Source organism: Carettochelys insculpta, chromosome 6, assembly GCF_033958435.1.
Source record: "Carettochelys insculpta isolate YL-2023 chromosome 6, ASM3395843v1, whole genome shotgun sequence".
Taxonomy (NCBI): domain Eukaryota; kingdom Metazoa; phylum Chordata; order Testudines; family Carettochelyidae; genus Carettochelys; species Carettochelys insculpta.
In genome coordinates, this window is record NC_134142.1 from 114,918,793 (window position 1) to 114,944,283 (window position 25,491).

The following is a 25,491-nucleotide window of genomic DNA, read 5'->3' on the forward strand; positions in this document are numbered from 1 at the left end:
AAATGCAAAGGGATCAACTGCTACTTCAGTGTTCTCTCTCTTTGTTTCTCTACCCCCACCACTTCCATCATCAGACTTTAATAGCAGCCCCCAACACACTCTTGCCTTCAAGCAGCAGACACTTCTAGTGTTACCCTAAGACCTCTGTAATCACTCCGCAGGCACCCAGAGCACTAACTGCTCATAGGTAGGCATAGCATCAACAAACACCAGCAGCAGTATCAACAAACATCAACTTCACTATATAAAAACCCACAAAATATTTCCAAAGACAATCAACATTTACAGACAGGTAAAGAAAAACTGTTGCTTTAGAAGTTAAGAGTCCCAACATAAAGTATATCAAACATGAGTAACGAATGGGTGCAGAAAGCACGTTCTTGCAGATTTGTTAAAATACGACAAGCTATGAAGTTTTAATTCTTTGAATCAACTGACCCCTCTCTCCATAATTTCCCACAAATGTGAATTTAAAAAAATAAGAACAGAAAATGCTTAAAAACACTATTTACTTAAATTATAAAAATCAAGTTCTGCCAAGCCTACTTAAACTACTGCTCCTACTGACTTAGAGCAGGAGTCTGAGAGAATCAGCTAAAGACAAGTACTGAAAAACAGATAAGATGGCAATGAATTAGCCAACCAAGCCATTTTAACATGTTTTTGAATGCACTTTTCCTCTATCACAAGTGGTTATCCTTCCATTTTTCAAAAGCTTCTGTATAGTTCTCACCAATGTCACTCTCCTGAAGAGAAGCAGAAGGGCAGAGCCCATTGACTCACTTCAATTCAAAGATGAACATGGTGGCAACATGGTGCTTATGTTCAGAGAGGCCTGGGTGCCTGATTATTGGCTCTTAAGCACTACGTAACACCCTACACAACTCTGTCTAGGAAGAAGTAATTTTTCTGATAAACAGTTCAAAGATCAAATAGAGTTAGTTTCTTATATATGAAAAATTAACATTCCCCAAACAAAAATATATATTTGAAGCCACTGGGGCTTAACAGAATAAGGCAACTTTCTTCTTTCAACTTCATTCTAAGTTTAAAGACATCTGTCCACCTGGGGAAACAGCCCACAGAGTACACAACCAGATCTGTCTTCTGATCCTTTGTGAGACAGCAGAGCTGTTTTGTCAGCCTTCTGACTCTCACTACCGAGGACAGCTGCAGAAAAGCTGTAATTCGGTAACTTGGATGAGCTTCCCAGTTTAACTGTGAAGACAGTATACACAGCCACACAGATTATAAACGCAGATGTACCTTCAAACACAACATTACTCACTTCTGTGCCTCAGGCCATAGGGGTAAAGCCTCACAAGGAGAATACCAAGTTATACAAGCTTCCAGTCACACACAGCTTAAAGTACCTCAGCAAGAAATTGCTAGCTCAGTGGTTTGGGCATTGGCCTGCTTAACCCAAGGTTGTGAGCTCAATCCTTAAGGAGGCCATTTAGGGGTCTGGGGAAAATAGATTTAAAAAAAAAATCTGTCAGGGATGGTTCTTGGCCCTGCCAAGAGGGCAAGGGACTGGACTCGATGACCTTTCAGCTTTATGAAATGTGTATTTCCTGGGAGGAAAACAGCCTAGATGGTTAAATCTTTGGTAAGAACAGCCCTCTAAGGAAGACAAGTGGAACAGAGCTAGTTTAACTTGGAGACTGAATGGTAAGAAGACTGATATCAGGATATGGATTCTCTAACCTGAGAGTCACTGGTTAAATGGGCTACATGTTGGTAGGGACTAAAAACAGCAATCATCCTTGTCTGCGCATCACACTAATATTTTAGACAGAAAGGAGTACGTTGCATATTGGCGCTAGGGTCAGTGCCAGTGCACAGCTGAGGGGAAGCTACACCAAATCAATGAAAAGCCCTTTAACAACAGTAAATTCTCAGCCCTAGCACAAAATGCTCATGCAAAATGTGTTGTGCTACAGGGCAGACAATCCCCCTTATGAAACTGTTAAAACCAGGACATCCTGTTGATGGGCTCTGTTTATTCATGGTCTCTGAGCTGTCTGACAATGAGACCTGACAGCACAGTCAATACAAGCAGTCTGTCATTTCCCACTCTGCACTAGACTCCATGTGCTGGCAATGCATCGTGCTGGCAGAGCAATCCTGCTCCTCTTTACACTTGGCACCCAATCTTCTGGCATCCATTTAATGCCAATGTTTTCCTTCATTTCTCCCCCACCCCTTTTCCAAAGTGATGTCTATCAGTTAAAGAAATGACAACTGGCCCGCCTTGCTCTATTTCACCATACGTCACAGAGTTATTCAGGATTACGAGACTCATCTATACTGAGAGAGACGCAATAGAACAAAATGTGACCTCTAGCACAGGCCTTTCCTCACAGCTAACAATTCATCAGAGTGGAGGTGGGCAAACTTTTCACATTGGGACTCACTTTTCCTCTGTTCACATAGCAGCCTCCACTCCCCACCACACCTATCTAATATACAGCAATCCAAACCCATTGAAATTTCAGTTATGGTGAACTCTTTTTGGCACGTGTAAGAAAATAAGTGTGTAAAATGTAAAAACTTAATTGGTATATAAATGAGAATACACAAACATAAAAACAGTAACACATTTTAACATTTTTAATGAGATGCCTGAGCCTGAGACTTGGCAGCTGGTCATGCTGCACCCCCCTAACAAAATCTCACGCCCCCTCCAAAAGGGCCCGCCCCCCACTTTGTGCACCTTTGGGTTAGAGATGTTAAGGAACTGAGCAGTTTGACACCAAACTCATTTACATTTCTGTAGCTAACAGTAACCAACTCAGAGATCGTTATTGCTATTTCCGACCCTTTCTATTTACCATATTCTATAGCACCCTGTGCTGCATACGATGCAGGGGCATTCTGGTGTACTCTTCCAGAGTTTCTAACAGAACATGACCAGCAACCAGTGGGACATGGTGTAATAATGAGGCATAAAGTCAGCTCTGCAGTGTTTGTTGAACCAACTATCGCATTTAATAGCTCAAAGCAGACCCTGGAGACTATGACTGGATAACAGTCACAACACTAGCAGCATTATTAGCCTTTTCCAGCTGTAGTGCTATGGACAATCTTCTGTTTCGTCCCCATTATCAGCTCATCAGGGAACTGAGTCAAAATCTGGGGCTAACTTTATTTCTAATATTTTACATCAGTCAGATGCGTCCCATTCAGCATTACCCTCACATCAGGCTTTATGTATCCCCTTTGTGCCCAGTGATGTGCCATCCCTGCTACAGGCTGGGGGGCAAGGCCACGGCGTGTTAGCAGTTGTGGGAAAAATTCCTAAGAATGACTGATGGATCTTCTGTCACTCTGTGATCCAGCCTGATTTGTGCCTGGGACTACATAGGAGGCGATGCTTAGATTGCATGTGGAATCCTCTGCACCACCTCCCACCCCAACAGTTTTTCAGGTAACACTACGGAATTGACAGAAAAGTGGTAGGGCTCTGGCATAAAGGCATGAAGCTGGCTAACATATGCAGTCCTTGGGTTGGTTTGATTTTTTCTTCCCCATGTATAGCAGCTGTTCTATATAGCAGATGCTTCCTTTGTTAGTTTTGTTTCTGTTTTTAAAAAAAAAAAAAAAAAAAAAAGTTGCTCTTAGCAATAAGACTACACCCTGGAACTAGGCTCTGAATTGTACATTAATATGGCTGCCAGACTGCCTTTTTTGATTCATTCATAACGGTGTGGGGGAGGGGGTTCTTCAGTTCTGGGGAGCACAAGTAGTTAGGCCTCTTGGGAAATACAAAAATATAGTAGCTTTCTAAATTTATGTTGATAATATCATTACAGATATTATAGAATGGAGACTCCTGATTCATAGAGGACTGATATATACTCACAGTCATCTGTTCTTTAGCCTGAAGCAGGGAGCTGATTGTGGGCAGTATGTGGCAGGGATGGCATCAAGGGATTGGGGTGAGGGAGGGGGCTCAGAGCTGGGGTGCAGGGATAATGGCTATGGCTGGTGGTTTGGGATGCAGGCTCCCCAAGAGAGAGAAAACTACTACCCAGCCCTCTCAACACAGCAGCTTGGGGCCAGGTGAGAAGTGCTTCTCCACAGCTTCAGCAGGCACAGCTGGGGAAGGGCTGCTTGTTTGCCAGCCAGGGCAGGCCTAGGCTAGGCTGTGTGGAGGCCTGGGAAGAGATGCCTAGCTCCCAGCAGTGGCAGTTCTGTGTTGGGCACCATGGCTGGAAGAGAATCTCCCGCCACCTGGAGCCCCTCTGGCAGTTCTGTCGCAGCAGCTCCGTGCTGGGGCCAAGGGACAGGGGCAGAGCTCTGTCCTGGGGCAGAGGCAGGACTCTGGGTGGCAGCTCTGAGCCCCGCACTCCTTGTTAAGCAGCTGCACAGCCTGACAGCTTAGAGGAACCTAGGCCTGTGCCTGAAGTTCCTATAAGGCTCACTGTAGCTTTTTTAAATGTATCTCATATTTAAGGTATTCCATTACTTCTAACCCATATGATTATAATGACATTAGTTTTAGTTTAACATTTTGCTCACAAATTCATGATACATAAGCCATACAAAACATTTGACACCGTATCAACAGTATCATGCGATAATAAAAATATCTATATGTATAGACCATGGAAGCCTGAAAGACCACAAACCATTTTAGTTACATACACAACCACTGAAAAGATGCTACTTCTAGGGCGAAGACCAGCAGCCAATCACTCACAGCGCACTGGAACAACAGTGGGAAAAGGGAGTATATATTGGCCAAAGATACAAAAGCTAATTCTTAAGATGCACCTTACGAAGTGGGTCTTTGCCCACAAAAGCTTATGCTCCAAAAAACAAACAAAACAAAAAAATCTGTTAGACTATAAAGTGCCACAGAACTTCTTATTGTTTTTGAGGATACAGATTAACACGGCTACCTGTTACCTCTTACAAGATGAGTACCATCTGATCACTTATGTTCACGCAGCCCAGATCCGATCTTCTGTGACCACTGTCAGTAGTTTTGAGTTCCTCACTGTTAATAGACCAATCAGGACTATGTTCCCCTCTGATGTCTGCTATGGAGCCAGGAAAGGGAAGAGAGAAGCAAACAGGCTAGTATACAGAAATAATCCAATACGTAATACATGGTTCTACCTCAGCTAACATTAAATTCTTTATAATAAAATGTATCCAAGGCAGCCATTACAACCCACTGCCAAAACTCAGTGATGGCGACTTTCTGAAGTTGTTTTTAAATTGGAAAACAAATGTTATTAAAAACCGTTATTACTAAATCAATGAAGAGGGATTTTACCAGAACATAAAACAATGTGCTGACTCCCCCTCACGCTCCTGCTGCTCTCAGGAACAAAATGCAAAGATTAAGGGAAGCAAAATCACAACTGTTGTACATCAACCACTGTAACCATAAAATTCTGATTTTGCTCTTTGCATTTCTGGTTTTTGCAGCCTTATGACCTGTGGGTAGCTCTACATATACTCAAAAAGAAAACCTGCATGGACCCCTTAAATAAGGATGCACATGCCAAGTTCATGACGAGTTTTGTGTATTACCTCTGTTCATCTACCTACATATCCACAAGATCATCATTACGCCTACTACGCATCTCAGAATCACTACCAGACATTATCTCCACAACACCTTTGTTAGGCATGAAAGTGTTAACCCCATTATAAAGATGGGAACGGAGTTAAAGAAATTAAAGTGAATTGCTCAACAAAATACTTAGGCAGAGGTTAACCCAGGAACTGACCGGAGGTCTTCAATGTCCCATTCTAGCGCCATACCTGCACACAGACTCAGCCTACCACATTTTTTCTGCTGTCCATTTCTTCTACTACATGCCTATCTAGTTCTCACACACGGACTGATTTCCCTCCACAGCGGGAAAGAGCAACCCCTCTAGTTAGCAACAGCTTAAGTCTTATTTCTTAGTTTTGATATAAACCTAGTTTTTGTACCCAAATAGCTACTTCAATTAGGGATGTGATTTTTTTAACCACTATAAATTTACACTGATATAACCCTTCTGCGAGCTGTTGCATTGAGAAAAGAAAAGTTACTCACCGTAGTAACGGTGGTTCTTCGAGATGTGTCCCCGTGGGTGCTCCACAATAGGTGTCGGGCTTGCCCGGCGCCGCAGATCGGATCTTCCAAGCAGTTTCTGCCGGACCGCGCATGCGCCGGCGCACGCCGCTCCCTTGCGCGCTCCTGGCCATGTGCGCGATCCGGTCCCTGCCAGTTCCTTGACCAACCGCCTCGGGTGCCCCTGCAAAACACTAACAGAGATCCGAAGCGGGGAGGATGGGCGGGTAGTGGAGCACCCACGGGGACACATCTCGAAGAACCACCGTTACTACGGTGAGTAACTTTTCTTTCTTCTTCGAGTGTCCCCGTGGGTGCTCCACAATAGGTGACTACCCAGCAGTAACCCAAGATAGGAGGTGGGTAATCGGATTATGTGCAGCTTGTCCCCGAGAGGACCGCTGCAGAGAGACGGGTATCCTCTTGGAATACCCTGTGAAGGGCGTAATGTTTGGCGAAGGTGTCGTAGGATGACCAGGTCGCCGCTCTGAAATGTCTTTTAACGCAACGCCCTTGAAAAAGGCTGTTGATGCCGCCACCGCCCTAGTGGAATAAGCCCTGGGAGTGGCCGATAAAGGAGTCTTTTTGAGCTCGTAGCACATTTTTATGCAGGATACAATGTGCTTTGAGATTCTCTGCGAGGAGAGACCTTCTCCTTTCGATTTGGGAGCGAGGGAGACTAGGAGTCTATCCGTTTTCCGGAAGGACTTGGTCCTGTCTACGTAGAAGGCTAGCACCCTCCTCACGTCCAGGAGGTGTAGGCACGCCTCTTCGTTGGAGTTATGAGGCTTTGGATAAAACGAGGGTAGAACAATAGGTTCGTTAATGTGAAACTCGGAAGAAACTTTGGGAACAAAGGCTGGATGCAGCCGTATGGTTACCGCCTCCTTGGAAAAAACAGTGCAGGGTGGCATTGCCATGACTGCCGCGAGCTCGCTCACCCTACGAGCTGACGTAATTGCAAGAAGAAAGGTCGTCTTTATTATAAGGAGGCGGAGGGGAACCGTGGCCAAGGGCTCAAACGGTGGTCCCATTAGCGTGGTAAGCACCAGGTCCAAGTTCCACGAAGGTGGAATTGGTTTCCGAGGGGGGTATAGGTTTACCAACCCTTTGAGGAACCTGGTAACCATAGGGTGGGCGAACACCGTGTGCCCTTCCTCCTCATGTCTGAACGCCGAGATGGCGGCAAGGTGGACCTTCAACGAGGATAGCGAGAGTCCTCCTCTCTTGAGGTCCAGTAAATACTCTAGTATTTTAGGTATAGGCACCAAAAGGGGGGCCAGCTGTTTGGTAGAACACCAAGCCGTGAAGCGAGTCCATTTTTGCTTGTAGGTCTTCCTGGTGGAAGTCCTCCTGCTACTTTCTAGGACTTGCTGTACTTCCACTGTGCATGTGCTCTCTAGGGAGCTGAGCCATGGATTAACCACGCTTGCAGTCGCAGGTTTTGGGGGTGCGGGTGCACTATGGACCCCTGGGCTTGCGTGAGCAGATCCGGCGCCACCGGAAGAGGCATCAGTGGACGGTCCGACATGCGCAGGAGTAGGGGGAACCATTGTTGTCGATCCCACGTTGGGACTATCAGGATCATCCGGGCCCTTTCCCTCCTGGCTTTCTGCAAGACTTTGTGGATCAGCACTGTGGGAGGAAACGCATAAAGCAGGGGGCCCCTCCACGGGATCGCGAACGCGTCACCCAGGGACCCCCATCCCAGTCCTGCCCTGGAGCAGAATCGTGGGCACTTTTTGTTGTGCTGAGTGGCAAACAGGTCTATTTAGGGAAAACCCCATGCGTGGAAAATCGGCCGTAGCAGATCGGGACGGATCTGCCACTCGTGTGTGAGTGCAAAACGCCTGCTCAGCTGGTCTGCCTTCACATTGTGCGCACCCGGCAAGTATGAGGCTTTCAAGATTATATTGTTGGTGATGCACCAGTTCCATAAGCGGATTGCTTCCGCGCATAAGGCACGGGATCGAGCTCCTCCTTGCCTGTTTATATAAAACATGGTGGAGGTATTGTCTGTACTGATCCCGACGACTTTGCCTTGTATGTGGTCTCGAAAGTGTCTGCAGGCGTTGAACACTGCTCTGAGCTCCAGTATATTTATGTGTAGTGACTGTTCCGTGGGTGACCACAGTCCTTGAGTCACCTCTTCGCCCATGTGCGCTCCCCACCCTATGAGGGAGGCATCTGTAGTGAGAAAAACCGATATCTGCGGCTGGTGGAAGGGTACCCCTGTTAGCAGGTTCCTGGGGTTTACCCACCATTGTAGGGATTTGCGCACCCCGGCTGTGGGCGACACCACCCTGTGAACGGTGTGTACTGCCGGTTTGTATACACTCGCCAGCCAGTGCTGCATGCTGCGCATGTGTAACCTGGCGTTCTGTACTACGAACGTCGCCGCTGCCATGTGGCCCAGCAGCTGCAAGCACGTCAAGACTGGCACCGTAGGGCTGAAGGTGATGACCTGCACGAGGGAACCGATGGCCTGAAAGCGAGCCTCTGGTAGATATACTCTCGCTGTAACCGAGTTTATGCGAGCCCCTATGAACTCTATGTCCTGTGTGGGGTCTATTTTTGATTTTGCCAGATTGATAACCAGGCCGAGTGAAGAGAACGTGTTTGCTGTGACGCGTATCATGCGCAGAACCTCCCCCTTCGAGGCCCCTTTGAGCAGGCAGTCGTCCAGATACGGGAAAATAAATACCCCCTGTCTGTGCAGGTAGGCTGACACCACTGCCAAGGTCTTGGTGAAGACTCTGGGGGCCGAGGAGAGGCCAAACGGTAGGACCTTGTATTGGAAGTGTTCGTTGCCTACCATGAACCGGAGGAATCGCCGGTGAGCCGGATGGATAGTTATGTGGAAGTACGCGTCTTGTAAATCGAGGGCTGCGAACCAGTGTCCATCGTCCAGTGCTGTAAGGATGGAGGCGATTGTGGTCATCCGAAAACGTTGCTTGCGCAGGTACCTGTTGAGGCCGCGAAGGTCTAAGATGGGCCTCCAGCCTCCTGTCTTTTTCTCCATGAGGAAGTACCTGGAGCAGAACCCTTTCCCTTGCAGTTGCTCCGGCACTCTTTCCACTGCCCCTATGAGCATGAGATGGTCCACCTCCTGCCTGAGCCTCGCTACATGGGAGGCCTCCTGGAGGTGGGGCTTGGGTGGAGGTCGTGACGGTGGGAGCGACTGGAAGGGGATGGCGTACCCCGTGGCTATGATCTCCAGCACCCATTTGTCTGTGGTGATCCTTTGCCACTGGTCGTAGAATGGTCAGAGGCGATGGTGGAATAGTCGCTTCGGATGACCTTGTGCGATGGTAGTGATGGCGCAGCCCTGGATCTGTATGTCAAACTTGTGGCCTTTGGCCCCGCCCCGAGGACGCACGGCTCTGTTGTGAACGTCGCCTGGGAGTTCTGTACTGCTGGTGCTGTTGATGTCGCCCTTGCTCGTAACCCCTGTGGTACTGGGGGCGCTGTTGCTGGTACTGGTACCGTCTTTGTTGAGGGTAGTACCTTTTCTTTGCGTATGGAGGGGTGTAAATCCCCAGGGTCCTGAGTGTGGCTCTTGAATCTTTACTGGAATGAAGGACCGAGTCAGTTGATTCAGCAAACAGCTTCTGCGAGTCGAAGGGAAGGTCAACTATCTTCGCCTGCAGATCCCTCGGTATACCCGAAGTCTGGAGCCAGGACTCCCTTCGCATCACCACTGCCGTTGCTGTGGAATGTGCTGCTGTGTCCGCAACGTCCAGGGCGATCTGAACTCCCGTCCTCGAGGCCGCGTAGCCTTCTTGCACTATGGCCTTGAGCACCGGCTTTTTGTCCTCTGGAAGCGAGTCCATGAGGGAGGTTAACCTGGAATAGTTGTCGAAATTATGGTTCGCTAAGTGCGCTGCGTAATTTGCCATTCGCAACGTTAAAGTGGAGGAGGAGTAGACCTTTCTGCCGAACAGCTCTAGCTTCTTGGCATCTTTGTCTGTTCCCCCTGTCCTGAATTGAGATGTCTTTGATCTTTGTTGCGACGACTCCACCACCAAGGAATTTGGCTGTGGGTGGCTGAACAGGAACTCCATGCCCTTCGCCGGCACAAAGTATTTCTTATCCGCTCTCTTTTGGACAGGCGGAATAGTCGCAGGGGTCTGCCATATCGTAGTGGCGGACTCTGAGATCGCTTCATCAAGCGGTATTGCTACTCTGGAGGAGGCCGGAGGTCTCAAATTTTTGAGGAGCTTATGGTGTTTCTCTTGTACCTCTGCTGTCTGGATGCCTTGCGTGAAGGCCACCCTCTTAAACAGCTCTTGAAACTGTTTGAGATCGTCCGGAGGATGGACGTCCCCCGGGGGCCGTAGCCTCGTCCGGGGAGGAGAGCGAGGAACCGCTGGGGTACGTCTCTCTGGACCCTTCCGGTTCCTGCTGGTGATGGTACACCCTCTCGCTAGAGGTTTGCGAGGGAAAATCTCGGGGTTCCATAACCAGTCCCCCCTGAGATTCTTGAGTCTCTGTCCCCGGTCGCAATTGCCCTCGGGGGTACGAGATCGTCTGTGGGGATCTTTCCCTAGTAGATTGCCGATGGTGTCTATGCCCCGCGTGGTAGGGGCGACCATGGCAGTATAGGCACTGTTCTTGGGAAGGTGACCTAGACCACTCCCTTGGTGCATACCCTCTGCGTCTGGGGGAGGGAGATCATCGAGACACTGGAGAGAGCGATTTTGCATAATAGTCCAGAGGTTCAAACCCCAGGAAGGGTGAAGGTGGTCCCAGCCAGGGTGAGGCTGGTTGCAAAAATGGAGAAGGGGGCTCCGGGTAGGCTAGGGGGGACCCCTGCCTTCTGGTTGGAGTCTGCAACATAAGCGGAGGGCTGTGAGAAAGCAACTCCACAGCCCTGTCCGGAGAGGGGCTGCAATGCCTCCTCTTGTGTGCAGCCTTCCCCCTCCCTGGAGGAGGTAACTCTGCCCCCTGACGCACAGGGGATCCCGGCCCCGTCCGCACCGTGCTAGGCACGCTCGAAGGCGGTGCCGCACGTGCGGTGTCCTTCGGTGCCTGCAGGCTGCGTGCCTGCGCGCTCTGCACCGCTGGTTCCCCGGGGGTCGGTGCCGCTGCCTGCGGTGCCGCCGGTACCGGCGCTTGTTTAGCCGCCGCCCTGCCTGCTGTGCGGGGCGGCTGGATGATTATCGGAGGCTGAGCCGCTTCCACGTGGCTCTCTGTGCCGCCGCCGATCAGCTGTTGCTGCGGCTGGGGGCTGCTCGCTCCTCCCGTCCCGCTCGCTGTTGCTGCCGGCAGGGATCGGGCTGGGGAGGCTTTCCTCCGTTTTTGCGCTGATGGGGTGAGGGAGGCAGCTTTCCTTTTATGGGCCCCGGAGGGTCCCTCCTGCTGCGGCCGCTCCGGCACGTCTGGCTGGAGGGCCTTATCAAAAGCAGCATTTTAAGCCGCATCTCCCTGTCTCTCCTTGCTCTGGCTGTTAATTTAGCACAGAAGGAGCATTTCTGTGCAACATGGGACTCCCCACGGCACCTTATGCATAGACTGTGCCCATCGGACGCTGGCATCGCCTCTCAGCAGGACTCACATTTTTTAAATCCTGAAGAGGACATTGTTGGTGAGTCTTTCAGTTGTTAAACGGGTACTTAGCACCTTCTCTGTGCTGTTTTCCCCTTCCGATGGCCTGCCGCAGCAGGAGGGCTGATGGCCCTATGCTCCTGGCCTCCAGCGCTTGTTACTGGGACTGGATTGAAGCTGTCCCGCTTGTAGTTTGTTTGTTGCTTTTGTTTTTTTGTTTTTTTTGCAAAAATAACAACCGGCTAACTTGCAGTAGCCTAAGTACTTGAAAAACTTTAAAGAAAAACAGTTAAAGTCATTGAATACGCTACTTGGCCTTAGCCTAGTTCGGATTCCGTCTGCAGCCGACGGCGGTTAAGAGGAACTGGCGGGGACCGGATCGCGCACATGGCCAGGAGCGCGCAAGGGAGCGGCGCGCGCCGGCGCATGCGCGGTCTGGCAGAAACTGCTTGGAAGATCCGATCTGCGGCGCCAGGCAAGCCCGACACCTATTGTGGAGCACCCACGGGGACACTCGAAGAAGAAGCTGTCTAAATGGAGGAACAATATGGGACTTCCCATTTTTGAAGGCTGTGTCTTAGCACCATGGGCTGGTATTTAAAAACTGGTTATAGGAGATACTGAAGGGTGTCTTAGGCTGTGTCTACACTATGAGATAAATTCAAATTTATTTATACTGATTTTCTAATTTTGGAATTTATAAGTTCAATTTTGACCATCCTCACTTCACACCTTGCCCCCCACAAAGTTGAGTCATTGCTGCCACACACACATTGGCTATCACTGACTGTTGCAATAGTGCATTGTGGGAAACTATCCCACAGTTCCCTCGACCCCATAGCATTCTGGGTATGCTGACTGGTCTTGACGTCATCTTCCCCCATTGCATTTTCATCATTCCCCTCCCGATCCCTGAAATTAATGCAGAAGACACTCAAAATTAGAAGGGAGAATTTTTCATTTCCGCACACATTACATTGCCAACAAAGCTGCAGCGACTGTATTCTCAACTGGCCATCCATCCCACTTCCGATCACCGCAGAAAAAAAGAATTGTTGTTTCCCGCCCCCAGCAGCAGCAAGCCCAGGTATGGGCCAAGGGCAAGGTGTGTGTTGCTGGATAACCAGTTCAAGTATTTTCCCCCATTGTCAGCAGCAAGGCCTTTAGCCACCAGGGGACGTTTCCCTGGAAGCAGCAGCAGCAAGCCCAGGTATGGGCCAAGTGGTGGTGGGGGGTGTCGCTGGATGACCAATTGAAATATTCTCCGTTGGCAGCAAGCTCCTTAGCTGCTGGGGCGAGACTCTTCCCCAGTGGCAGTGGCAAGCCCAGGTATGGGCCAAGCAGGGGATGTTGCTGAATGACCAGCTGAGCTGTTCCTTCCCCATGGTGGCAGAAAAGCCCCCAGTATCTTAACTACTGGGGGAGACTTCCCCACAGCAGCCACAAAACCCTCTCTTTCCTGCACGATTGGCAGCACTGCCAGCACAGAACAGCAGGCACAACCTTTTATTGGGTTGGGTTGTACCTGAGTGTGGGAAAGACCCAGCCTGTGTGGCAGAGAAGGGGTTTGCACAAAAATATAAACCGCTGAGAAGAAGTTTCTCAGTGTGCTATGCAAGCACGACCCCCAGCACAGCCTCGTTGAATTTCCTTGCAGGGGCTATTTGAATGGGTAGATGCCCACACCCGACTAACAGCATAGAAAGAAAGAAGCCATTTCTCAGGCTGTCATAAACTAACATGAACCCACAGCTAAAGGCTTGCTGTTCCCACTTGGAAAATCAGGCTCTTCCTGTTACTGGAGAGCAGCAGCCAGAGCAGAGCAGTGAGGGGGCATTGTGGGTTACAAACAGGACACCTCTGGAGGCTAATAAATTCGATTGTAAACACTCAGCACTTCCACATTTGCATTTAATCGCACTTCTGAATTCAAGCTTGACCCTATACCCATCAGGTAACTGCGCTTTTCATAATCTCGAGATTAGTGCACCCAAAATTGAGCTAATGGTCTTTACAGTGAAGGCAGTCACGTGGTAAAAATCGAGCGAACTGAAATAAATTTGAATCTATCTAGTAGTGTAGATGCAGCCTTAGTGACGAAAAAGACTATGCAAAAAGGCACCTTTTTGTGATAAAATAATCTTCACCATGTTTGTGTATAATATTAAACACAGATGCTGCACCATCTTGTGGATAAGCATCAACGTAATTTTGAAGCAGAGTACGACTTCTTCCATGTTCATCACAAAACTGTGACTAGAGCCTGTCAGGACTGCAGACACTACTTGAAGAGAGGCCAAGAACAGAAACAACAGAATATGGCTGAAGAGAACTGGCAGAGCTCTGTGGGAGACACTTGTTCACCTGCAGTTGCAGCCTTGGCCTTCTTACCCATCTGCACTCCCATCCCCGGAGCCACTGCTCCATTCCCAGCCCCAGGCTTGTGTGGGCATGAGCATCAAAAGTTTGAGACAGCGATACAAGTTGCACTTCCCTGGTCAGGACTGAAGGGTCCTGAACAAGACAATTTACTGGACATGGGAGGTTCAGAGCTTCTGCCCCAGGTTCTGCCCCAGGCACCCTCGTGCTCCTGAGGCTGCCTCAGTCCTAGGGACTCAGCCTGCACTGCCGCGGGACAGCCAGGGGGGCCCTGGCCCCAGCCCCTGACTCTGTAGGGGCTCCAGCTCCAGCCCCAGGCTTGCCCAGAGCAAGTGGGAGCTCCTGCTCCAGCCGGGTTGCCTCTCTCCTCCTCCCCTCTCCCAAACGCCAGTTGGGTCACAGTCCTGGGAATCTCTGGTCCTGGGACAGCCAAGGTCCTGCCAGACCACAGATGCTGCCAGAGGAGAAAGTACCAGATCTGAGAGGTGCAACCTGTATTTAAGTATGTTCCCTCCAACCCAACCACACCTCTATCCACTCTCCCACCTATTATTATGCTAGTTTCAGAGTTTCATAATCTAACGTTTTTAGTCGCATAATAGCGCTTCCTTATTCAGTGGGCTATCACCCTCATTTTAACAGAGCTGAAGCACCAAGACACTACTAAAGGTACATCTACACTGTAATTAAAATCCTGCAGCTGGCCCACGCCAGTCGACCCAGGCTTGTGGGGATTGAGTGAAGGGGCTGATTAAATGTGGTGCAGATGTTTGGGCTCAAGCCGTGGTATGAACTTTGGAACACTCCCATTTTGCAGGGTCCTAGAGCCAGGGCTCCAGCCTAAGCCTGAACATCTACACCACAATTAGGCAGCCCTTCCGTCTGAGCCCCACAAGCCTGAGTCAGCTGGCTTGAGCCAGCCACAGGTTTTTAACTGCAGTGTTAACACACCCTAAGGATTCCAGTAGAGCCACACAGAAAGCCTATTCAGAGCAGCACATCATGCTCACTTCTCCTATGTCACAGGATAGAACCCTACCTACCGGAACAGTATTATTCCCCACATTGGACAAAGAAAGCCCGACTCCAGGCACAAAAGCATAACTGCCTGGCTGAGCCGCTAACTAAACTCTGGGAGCCTAGATTCCTGTTAACGTTACTAGAGTTCTGTGGCATATAATGCTGGAGATGTGTTTTCTAAAACAAGATTTCAATCTGCATGAAGACAGGGCAGTATCATTCATTATCGATGTTTCACGAGTGACTGCACATGCATTTCAAAACAAACATAATTTTAAGTGGTCTCCTCTGTATGAGCATTTAAAAGAGAGTCACAAAAACCAACCCAAATCCAAATACCTGAATACTGCCAACCTGCTGCTAAAACTGACAGAGATGTCTCAGGAAAGGGTTTTTCATTTTGATGAAAAAGTACTTGAGTTTGCAGTTTTAAATGCATGAGCTCAGAAGAGGTACTTTGTGTAATGCTTCCCTCTTATGTGGTTTCTTTAATGGAGCCTTCATTAAGCCATGAAAAAGGGAAAAAAATCTTAATTCATTCAACATGTGTTCAGCCGCTAGTGGTTGAATCAAAATCTTTCTCCTGGTTACCATTTAATATTCAGAAGAACACTTTCAATCTATTTTGACTAGAAAAGCCACCAGCTTTTCACATGTGGAATTTATTTCAAAGTTCTCTGTTGGAAAAAAAAAAGAAAGAGCACATATGCAAGCAATGACTTGGAGAATGACTTTCTAACAAAGGCTAAAAAGCTCTGCAAGTAGAGATTTATTCATTTATTTTATTTTAAGGAGAGACCAGTTACAGCAACACTATACAGCACAGCTTTTCTTTAGCAGCATGTGCTAAGTAAAGGGTCTGCTCTAAGAGATATTCAGGTCTAATTTTTTTTTTTTTTTGGTGGGGGGGAGAGGGGGTTGGGGAGGGAGGAGCAGAATTCCCTTCCTCTAATAGAAGCTGTATTTCTGGCTCTCTATTCCCTATGGGACTATAGAAACATTTGAGCATATCTATCATCCCAGCTACGTTTTTGGCATATTATGTACAAGAATGAAACGTTAGCGTTCCAGGAAAAACTCCAGATACTCTGCACCAATGACTGTGGACAATATTCTATAATTTACTATTGCCTCTTCCTGGCTATGGTGAAGGAAAGGATTTGGCTTGGTGCTGAGTGGCAGATCTACTTTCAAGTATCAACACTAGAGCGAGCCCAATGCTACATTTGCGTGCAAATTACTGTATCGGTGTATCTCTGATTTTCACTGTATTGCACAACAACTGCAGAAACTGGTTTTCTTTACAAATATACAAGTGGCAATTGGGATGGGATGGTACGAATGAATGGAAATGAGACAGCCTTTCATGTCTATGGTGCAAAAGGTCAGCAGTCCCAATTCAGGGCCAGGTCTCTCTACTTACCACCTTGCATGTTGAATAGTAACAGAGAGTAAGCCGTGCTAGTCTGTACACTATCAAAAAAAAAAGCAGTCCAGTAGCACTTTAAACACTAGCAAAATAGTTTATTAGGTGAGCTTTCGTGGGACAGACCCACTTCTTCAGACCATAGCCAGACCAGAACAGACTCAATATTTAAGGCACAGGGAACCAAAAACAGTAAGCAAGGAGGACAAATCAGAAAAAGATAATCAAGGTGAGCAAATCAGAGAGTGGAGGGCGGAGATCAAGAATTAGATTGAGCCAAGTATGCAGACGAGCCCCTATAGTGACTCAGAAAGTTCCCATCATGATTTAAACCATGTGTTAATGTGCCGAATTTGAATATAAATGTCAGCTCGTCCACTTCTCTCTCTAAAAAGGAGCAATAATTTCTCTTCAGTAACTGAATTATCGCTCCTTTTTAGAGAGAGAAGTGGACGAGCTGACTTTTATATTCAAATTCGGCACATTAACATATGGTTTAAATCGTGATGGGAACTTTCTGAGTCACTATAGGGGCTCGTCTGCATACTTGGCTCAATCTAATTCTTGATCTCCGCCCTCCACTCTCTGATTTGCTCACCTTGATTATCTTTTTCTGATTTGTCCTCCTTGCTTACTGTTTTTGGTTCCCTGTGTCTTAAATATTGAGTCTGTTCTGGTCTGGCTATGGTCTGAAGAAGTGGGTCTGTCCCACGAAAGCTCACCTAATAAGCTGTTTTGCTAGTCTTTAAAGTGCTACTTGACTGCTTTTTGATTTTTTACTTACCACCTGTGTAAGTGACTATGTGTGGTACCTTAAAGTGTGTATTAAGCTGTTGGCATACATTTTTTCCTAGCAGACAGATGCCTGTCACAATCCAGAACCAAAATACACATATTCCTTTATGGTATCAACAGAAGAAACAGTGCGTTGACCACAAGAGGAGATAAATCTCTTCCCTAAAACGTGTCACAAGCATCGGCATAGACGTGTAGCTGCCTACAGGCAGACTTGAACCTGAGACCTCTGAAGCTTAGGGGCAGGCATCTCTACAGCTTGAACTAAAGGCCAGCTGGCTCTCAGGCAAGGCTGTGGAGCACACTCATTCTCTCTCTGTGAAGTGGTCTAGGTACCACTCCATGGGACAGTTAACCACACCTAGGTATGTGGGTTACAGATGCACATTGGCAAAGACAGTGCAAATGGTGAGGAGGAATCACCTATTCTGTCTCTCAGGCTATACCTGTTCAGGGATAACCACAACCAAATCTGACAACAGATGTAATACAATAACTTTCACAAGCACTAGACTCTCTCTTAACAAACAAAAGCAGAGAAAATCCTAGCAAAGATCACTTTTTGTGCATAAAGGATGTTTAGCTTAAGACACAGATTTTGGTTTATTCAATTTGGACATTCAGAACTCTTTTCCAAGAATAGTGTATATTTTCATTTTAAAATTAGAAAGCGACCTTACTTGTTGAGCACACAAACACCCTCAATTAGGAAACTACTGCAGAATGACAAAAAATAATAGAGGCAGGGCATTCAAAGCAGTCGTCCTGTTTCTGGAGCAAGACCACTCACTGATTTCTCAACACATCTCCAGTCAGGCTGCAACCGCCCCGTATGATTAGCCAAGACAACACTCCAGACATTTTATTTTTGAAGCTGGGAATTAGACTGAACACTGTTATCCTGGCCACAACATCTCCATCAAGCAACTAAATGAATAATATTCAGATATTGCCTACATGAAGCCTTTATGCCTGTGATGTAGATCAGGAGTTAAAGAAAAGCTGTCTAAATGCCAGCTGATTCCAAGCCTGGTACTCAAAACAGACACGAAAGAAACTAACACTAGCTTGTTATTTCTGACAGCGGGAGATAAAAACAATAAGCTAGCCTTTTACAATGATATTCATTAACCCTGACTAGGGGGCTTCCTCACATTGGAGGAAAGCGCAGCTAGCTTTCAGCAAAAAGTCAACTCCTTAACTATAAAAAAAAATCCTATTTGAAATTCTGAATGCTTATCAGGATCTTAATTAAATAAGGAAAAAAAAATGACTATCTTGCCTCCTCAAGGTTCCCAGTTTAAGCAAATGCAATACCCCAAAGGCAGATCATTCCTCTCCATTTCCAGCCCTTAGCAATTCATAAAAATTAATTTATTTATCCCATGTCACTTCTACAAACTTATTCAGAGGATTCCAGTAAATAGCTGCAGTTTGGGATTTTTTTTTTTAAATATTCTCTGTTCAAAAGAAAAAAGTTTATAAATGAAACAATGTAAGAAATGTTAAGCTATTCATTCAGATTAAAACGGGTGCTATGAAAACAAGGGGCCCTGTTCAGTCCCAGCGCTTTTGGAAAACACAAGCCAAATCCTCTCAGAAAAATTAAAAAAAACACATCAGACTCCTTGACAATTACAAGCCATTAAATGTATAGTTTTCAGGGAGTTGGAAGTGTTCCAACATGGGATAAGTCAGTCCTGTACTACCAATTCATAATGGCAAAGACATTCAGGTTGTGTGATCCAGACTACACTGATGCAATTCTCTTGTTCAAATTTTCATTGGCTGTTTTTATCATCATCATCTTCTTACTGTCCAGTGTGAAAGAGACACAAGTTCCAAATCTTGCCTCCTCTCTTGCCACAAAGAGACAAAACATAGGCTGAGGGGGCAAAGTATGGCCCCTAGGCTGGATCGAGCCCACCACAGCCCAGCAGGAACCTCATGTAGGTTCCATGCCAGCTGTGGCCCTACACCCTGCTCAAAGCAGCTATGTGTTGCCGCCAGTGTGTGCGCATGCACAACACGTGCCTTGCGGGAAGGGGGAATCTCTAGGCCCTGCCTCCTGCACAATTCTATCTCGTCCCATTGACAGGAAACTGACCAATGGAGTTGCACGTGTGGCGTTTGCAGGCACTTGCAGTACACAGAGATCCGCTGCCCCCTTCCCCTAGGCATGTGCCATGCAGACACACACACTGGCCCCAGCAAGCAGCTTGTGGTGCCGCAACAGGCATGAAGTCTGCCTGCAGGTCCCACTGGGCCACTGGTGAATGCCTACAGGCCAGAGTCTGCACCAGGCACCCCTCTTCCATGTCCTCCCCACTCCAACCCCTTGCTCCAGGGTCACAACCCCCTCCTGCTCCCAACCCCACCTCCCAGGCTTTATAGCCACACCTGTATCCTTAGCCCTGGTCAGAACCCCCAAAACCCACACTCCCTCCTGAGCCCCAGCATCCTCCCAGAACTCCCTCCTATATCCCCATCCCAGAACCTGTGCGGCCTCTTACCTCTTGCTAAATCCATGGAGTGGAGTACCCCATCGAAAATTATTGCCCACCCCGATGTAGGCCTTACACCAAAAGCTTCTAATTGCTGAGATACCTGGTTTTCTCCAGCTCAGTGCGTATATGCCTGTGAAAAGGACCACCTTCCCCACTGTTTCTGTCTCTCCCTCCCACACATAGTGTGAGAAAAGCAGCCAGGGCTGGCACTATGTATGGATACTGTCTCTGCTCTGTACTAGGCCAATGGGAAAACAAGAAATGAATGACTGTCAGGAGGAGATTCCTACTTAGCTGTGCAGCTTTTGCCCTATGTTCAGTGATTCCTCTTTGCACTGACACGTTAATTAACATGATCCCTAAGGCAGAGGCCAAAAACGTGCAAGACAATAAGGTAAGCTACACAGCACATGGCACATAAAAGCCAAGGAATTCTAGAGGACACACCCTCTGATGAAGGCATTTTCAGGACTCTCAGAAGGGAAGCTATTAAAGAAAAGGTGCGAGCCTCCAGACTGAACAGATTCTGTCCTTGCCTATCCAGCAACTTACTTCTTCCATTTCCCCATTCTTTGGGCAGAAGAGAGGGGGTTTAGTCACAGCTCATACGCCAAGTGTCTCAAAGTCAGATTGACTCCACACTCACAGTAGTGGTCTCACAGGTATGTATTATTACGTATGGTTAGATCAGGATTTGGCCTACTCTATGATATTTTGGGAGACTTCAGCACCAGTCACGCATGTGTTTTACAAATATCTAATTAAGAGCAACGATTCCCTGGGAGATGAGAGGCTTTCTCCAGCCACTACTGAAATGCAGCAGCTGATTAACTGAAGAGCAATAAACTTTAATATTGTGCCATATGAAGTGAAAGCTGCTATGCCTTGTGGAACCATTAGAAGAAATTTTAGAAAGCAAGAGTACCTGCTTCCTCCTGTGTGGTGGGAAGGGATGGGAAGGGGCCATGCAAACAAGGAACTGTGGCTTTCAAAGATGTCCCATTCCTGGCAAAGAAACCATGTCCAGATAGCCAAGCCACAGAAACAGCAAGAACAGCCAGGGTGGGGCTCTATGTAAATTTTAATTAGTTAATACCCCTTTCATGCAGTAGTTACTTCTTGGTGCTGGGATTCCCACAGTAAGCAGTGCGCAGCCCAAAAGTCTGCTGTGTCAGCTTCACAGCCCAGCAAGGGAGGGTAAGGAAAACAGAAGATTATCCACAATCCATCCAGGAATTTTCAAGAAACTGTAGCATTAGAGTTCCTTAATTTTCTGTGGTTTCTATGAGCCTCTCTGCATGTAGAATTCTCTGGCCTCCAGCGTTCCTTATAAACTGTGCACTTGGGCAACCATCCAGGAGAGATTCAGGTTCCACCCAGCTGATTAGAGCGCCCATGGCTAGCAGCATGTCTTGCTATTGGTAGTGCACATCTGGACATGACTCAGTGCACATACTTTATTCCACACACGGATGGAAAACATTAGAGAGAACGTTGCTAGCCTGTACGTGTTTTGCTGACTAAAACATCACCATTTCTGCTGGTCTGGCAGCAGGCATGCCAGAGGGGCGGGGCAAAAGGAGCATCTGCCTAAGGGGACCTTTAAATTACCAACAGAGCCCTGCACTGTGCATTCCAGACAGCTCTGAGGGCTGGCCAGGTGAGGAGAGGGGGCACAAGGTGCTGAGGCCTGGCTGCCACAGCCATGCCTCTTCCAATCAACGTCCCCTGCTCCAGCCCAGGAACCCAGCAGTTATGTTGGCCCCTATCACCAGCAGCACCATCAAGACTGCAAATCAATAGACATAGTTTAAGAACTGATAACTTAAATTTTGTCCCCCTACATGTTTTATGCCAAAGGAGACACAAACTACAGGTTGAACCTCTCTCATCCGGCACCCTCGGGAGCTGACCTGTGCTGGATGAGAGAATTTGGTATACAACGGGAGATCAATATTTTCTAGCACATTAGCAACACTTCCACGGTTTACTAGGCTCTTAGAAGACATCTAGGAGTAAACTAGAGCTAAATATCAGCACAGAACACTGAGAGCCAGGACTGGTGGCTGTAAACAAACTTTATGGGACTATGGGAAACCTGGCCACTCCCCGGTAAGTGGTCATCTGCCTAACTAAAATCATGTTGAATTACAGAGTTTGGCAGATGAGAGTTCTGGATAAAAGAGGCTCAACCTGTAATATTATCAAAGCTTAAAATCAGCCACAGGAACAGATTTAAACACTCTAGTCTTCTGAAACTATGACAAATTTTAAGAGGTCAGAGACGATTTTTCATCTGATCCAGAAAAATCCAACTTGCCAAACACCTGAACTTTCCTTTAAATTAAATACTGGTCCAGCATGTGTCCACATAGCTTGCAATAAATGAAAAATCACAGCACAAGGTGTTTGTGTCAGGTGGAGGCTTCCTTTCAAGGAAGCGTGCTGTTTCAGCAGGTCCTGGCAACAGCTCAGGTTCTTCATCACTCCTTACATGCCAAAATAAATAGGAAAAAAAAGAGCAAGATCTCTTCTGACCTTCACTTGCTTTTACTGATCTTCAGGGCTGGTTTTGTCACCTTTGCTCCAACTGTCATCTACTACGTTTCCAAAGAACTGCTGAACAGAAAATTTGCAAGCTCCATGGCTAGCTGATCATAAGGAACTGTTAAAAGAGTCTCTCTCCTCAAGGCACATATACACTCACATTCACCAACTCTACCAGTTCGCAGTTAGGTCCTGAGGCCACAAAGAGCTAAAGCTAACACTGCCTACTTACAACTGGAAGAGACTTCATCACTGAAACAAGTGAAGGCATAAGGTGTTTATTTTTTTTTTTTTTTTTTTTTTTTTTTTTTTTAACATTTTCCTACATAAGCAGTGTTGAAACTGCAATAAAGATCCTGCAGAATGAATACATAAAACAAGCCAGGAGTACACAATGGCTTTTCCCTGTATTCACAAGCACATGAAGCCTGAACATCTGTCAAACTTTAACCAATTCACATACTGTATATGTACGATGATGACTTCATCACTACCACTTGAATTCAAAAACGTGCATGAGAAGCGTTTTCATCACATCACTGATCCTTCTATTGCTGATCCTTCTATTGCTGTCAAGTGGTGTCTTGTCTGATAATTACATAGAAAGCAAATCATGGGAGAGAAGAAAATCCCTTAAGATGTGCACAGTTCACAAGTGGGGATTTAAACAGGCAATAGCAACTGTACGTCACTGAACAATAAATCCAGATTTTACACATTAAATCAAATCATTTAAATACCTTTATATATTTACACTTTTAGAGCTATACTACGGCAGATAACTAATTTGTGCCTTCAAGGAGTTATGCCCTGCTCTTCTGGTTTAGTGGAAAGCCTACGTTAGTTTTTTAAAAAATGAAATGTTTGGGTACAGGAGCCATAAAAGCCCTGGATCATGGTTCCCAACCTTTTTCCCAGCTAGGAGAGATCGCAGTGCATCATGGGAGAGGCAATCTGAGTGGGGAGATTGGCCCACAGAGGAACATGTGGTAGTGAGAGGCTACCAGCTGTGACTTCCATGCTGCAGCCCAGTGGCTCTGCTACAGGGAGAGAGACCAGTGTATCATGGGAGGCGTAGCTGGCAGGAAATGAGGCACAAATGGCATCCAATTACAGCACCCATGTGTCATGGCCATAGACTCTCACGGCCTAACTGGAAGCTGAATGTCAACTGGACAAATCTTCACTGCAAAAGCTACTCAGGCTCTCGCTCAGGTGTTGCCCTAAGCAACCATCCACACATACAAATGCCCCTGAACCAAGCTTAGTGATGTTTTAACTCAGGCTAGTTGATTTGCCTGGGGCTGTAAAGTGAAACCTGAATCAGGCTGTCACTTTAGCTGGTAACCCACTCCACTTGCAATGACAACAAAAAAAGTCTAAATCATTTAAGTGCTGACAGTCCTTCAATGCCTTCCAACAACTCTTCCCATCTGCTCAACACAGGCAAGTTCTCCAATAATTTAAAGAGAAAGAATGAGAACTTCTCAGCTGTACATCTTACAGAACTGGGGAGACTGACAGAGGACTTGACACTTCCTCCTTTGTAAGCTCTGAAATGCAGACATCAGCCCCCTGAACAGAGTTTTTCCTCCCACAGATTAGTAGGCTGGTCAACCTCAAGAATTTTACATTATTGTTTGCAAAGTTGTAGCAACGTCGTCCCAGGATAGGAAGAGACGAGGTGGGTGAGGGAGTATTTGTTTATTGGACTAACTTCTGTTGGAGAGAGAGGAAAGCTTTTTGAACTCCTACACTCCATCATTTATGGCTGTGAAAGGAAATGAAACTAAACTACTCCCGTAAAGATTGCTTAAAACAGATATTTGCTTCCCTATTGCAATACACTCTTCCAACATTTTGAAAAGGTGGGTGGAAGAAAAAGAATTACCGTTCAAGCAGAAGTGAGCAATAAGACAGTCAGGAGTTCCCTTTAGATAACCAGCAGCACAACAAAACAAAGAATTGATACAAGCCATTCCTGAAGAATTCTCCCAAAATTATGGGGTTTTTTGTCCAGTGATAGGTTGAAAAAAGTTACATTATCTTGAGGCTCATGCTGCCAATGATCTCTATTTACAGCTCACAATATGTCCAGAGTTTAGCAATATGCACAACTTAAAGATATTGCCCTACATTTGTAATATTTTGTTCAGAATTTTGTTAACATTAACAAACTATTAGTAGGGGACTGATTTGGCACTGATGGGGCTTGTGTAGCCATCACATCTAGAAGATACTTTCTCCAGACTTTAGGGAAGCTTCACACTCTGCATGTTGAGTGGCTCTGCTGACTGACTGCTTTAGGACTACATAATAATGGGGTGAAACTCTGGCCTTTGAAACCTGGAAGAAGATCTTAAAAATGGGGACAGTCCCTAGTTTTCTGTTAATATCTTAAAAAATTTAAAATTGAACTAATTTGAAAAAAATATTTTTGTCTTTTTACCCGCACTCAATTTTTCTCCCCCTTTCCACAAACCTCCCACAGTGTGTTGAAATCTATAGCAGGTGATGGCACAACCATAGGGAAGAGCTCTGCTGGTGGAGAAGTTCAGCTTTTAGAATAACACCTGGCTAGTAGTATTATTTAGACTGGGGCATGAAGAAAAGTTTACTTGTTCAGTCTTGAAAGCTAAAAGTGCCATTTGCCTGACTCGTGCTGGCATCTCTGTTGGCTGAAAATGATGTTTTAGAAAAGGCATCATACTGAATTCTCAGAAAATACATAATTTATTGAAAAAAAAAAAAAGCCTCTACATGCTGGGGAGAAGTGCATCCTCCTGAATGGAGGAAGAACTCTCAACGCGACTTCCCTCTCTCCCTCATCCCATCACCTAACACTATAGAACAGCCTCAGTGAGGTAGTCATGTTAGTCTTTACCGTCACAGAACAAAAGTAATCCTATAGCACCTTAAAGACTAACATTATTATTTATTAGGTGATGAGCTTTCGTGAGACCCACTTCATCAGATCCGGAGAATAACTGATAACAGGCAAAAAAAATAGGAAAAAAATGAAAGGAAAAAATCTGACGAATCAGCTAGATGGGGCAGAGGGGAGAGGAAAAAAAGACACTTGCAGAGATTTTGTTCCTGTCTCTCCCCCTTCCTATTGACCTCTTAATGGTCCCCCTTCCTTCTCCCCCATCTAGCTGATTCATTGTTTTTTTTCTTTCATTTTTTTCCTA

The 25,491-nt window shown here is 46.6% G+C and overlaps 1 protein-coding gene across 4 annotated transcripts in view; it reads right to left on the minus strand.

Moving 5' to 3' along the window:
- LOC142014786 (uncharacterized) overlaps window positions 1–25,491 on the minus strand; it is a 169,609-nt gene that overhangs the window by 115,354 nt on the left and 28,764 nt on the right. The window lies entirely within an intron of this gene.